Here is a 1,975-nt window from a genome sequence, read left to right as displayed (position 1 = left end):
TAACTTTTTTTGTAGTGCTTGTCACTGTCTGAGTTCATTGCATTTGTGTATAGTTCATCTGTTTTGTCTCATCTCCACTTCTAGAATGCGCGTGCAGGAGATCAGGGACACAATTCAGGGTGTGCCCATGCCTCCAGCAGAGTCTGGTCCATAGTAGCCACTCAATGAATATTTGCTGGGCTAATGAATCAGTAGCCAAGATGGGACTGGAACTCATATTTCCTGGCTGCCAGGCCCGTTGGTTTTCCTGCATTTGCAGCCCACAGGGCCCAGGAGGTTCTAGGAGTTTGGAGGATGGCCTGGGAGTTTGAAGTTATGCCAAATGGCCAGGAGAAGAAGGAGCTGCTGTGGGGGTCTGCTTAATTGCCAGAAGGCAGCTGGCCATTTGTTTTTGGTCAGATAAGCTGCTAAAGTAGGACTTGTGAGTGAATGAGTGTGTGTGTGTGTGTGTGTGTGTGTGTGTGTATAGGGCTGGGATGGGATGGGAGTGTTGTGTGGGTGGAGAAAGGGGAGAGGAATTCCAGAGAGGGCTGGGCAACCCGCCTGTTTCCCTGTCCTCCCCTCCCCTTTCCCTCAGATAACACCACCAGCTGTTCGGGACACAGCTGCACTCCTCTTGGGAAGGGGAGAAAAGGGCCCTGTTGCCCTGGGTGAGTTCCCAAGCTGTGGAGTTCAAAGCAGACCTGCGAAGTGAGGGGGAGCTGGGAGGGAGGAGGTGAAAGTCAGCAAGGGGCAGAGAAAAGCAGGTTGCACTTTGATGTCCTCCACCCAGAGCTTGGGGCAGGGTCTGGGCAAGATTTCGGCTTTTTCCCCCTCATCCCAAGCCCTTGGAGGGATCCAATTAGCCACCCTTTCCTGTCCTGCAGGGAGGATGTTTATCCAAATCCCTTATCCCAGAACACATTCCTCTCATGAATGCTGAACCCAATGCACACTTATATCCCATGCACACACAAGGCCTGTCTGCTACAAGCGACCCCACGGCACACATAAACCCTGCACGCAAATGCACACAGCCACCCACAGCTGAGGGCACAGGGCCAAGCCAGTCTCTGCTTTCTAGGCCAGGAACAACCCTGGGGGTGGTGTGGGTGAGGGCTATTGAATCACTGACTCCAAAGGTCCCCCAGCTATCTGGACTCTGCTCAGAGGGCCCTGCGGCAGGTCTTGGGTGCTGTTCTGCCAGGAGCCATTTGTCACAATGCCCTGAAGAAATTACCCAGGAGAGAGAGGAGTCCCCAAGGAAACCCACTTGGCCTCTCCAGGGCAGGCCAGCCCCGGGGACACTAACCAACTGTCCTGTCCTAGCTGCTGTTTTGCCAGATGGCTCAGGGCAGATTATTCTGGATCAATTTAGCAAAAATGTGCCCTTGCTAATGCAGTAGAGCAGCCCTGGGGTGAAGACCAGCCTTTCCCATCCTTTTCGGAGTACATTCCTCTGGCGTTAATTTAAAGGCATTTACCAGGTGCCAAGTTTGAGGGGGTACAGAAATGAAAAGCAAGTTCTGTGCAGGTACCCTGTGTCCAGTGAGGGCTCTCTTCTGAGCCCTGGGGCACAGCTACTGGTCCTATTTACCAAACTTTCATCTTCTGAGTTGGATGGACAGGGACCTTGAGTGTCAGGTGGGGTGAAGAATGAGCCTGGCTGATTCTGCTCATTTCAGGCTGCCATTGCTGGGGGCGCTCAGGCTATTTGGCTCCATCTGGGTCTTGGCTGGAGGCCAGATCTTATAAGCGCTCACTCTACCCCTTCTGGCCCCAATCGATGGCCCCCTTCCAGCTTCGGCCCCCAATTCCCTCTGATTTCGATGAGTGTAGTTCCTCTTGTGAGATGAGCTGCTTCTTACCCCCTTTGAGGCAGAGAGCCTGGAGACCAGAGGATTAAAGAGATGGATCCACATCCTCTCCAATGGGGTCTCTAGGCTCCTATCTGACTCCTGCTCCAAGTGGGAACAGCTGGGGGGAGGGACCTGAT

The sequence above is a fragment of the Equus caballus genome, chromosome 12 (genome assembly GCF_041296265.1).
Source record: "Equus caballus isolate H_3958 breed thoroughbred chromosome 12, TB-T2T, whole genome shotgun sequence".
Taxonomy (NCBI): Eukaryota; Metazoa; Chordata; class Mammalia; order Perissodactyla; family Equidae; genus Equus; species Equus caballus.
The sequence above is the reverse complement of the archived record's forward strand: the minus strand, read 5'-3'. Positions refer to the sequence as shown.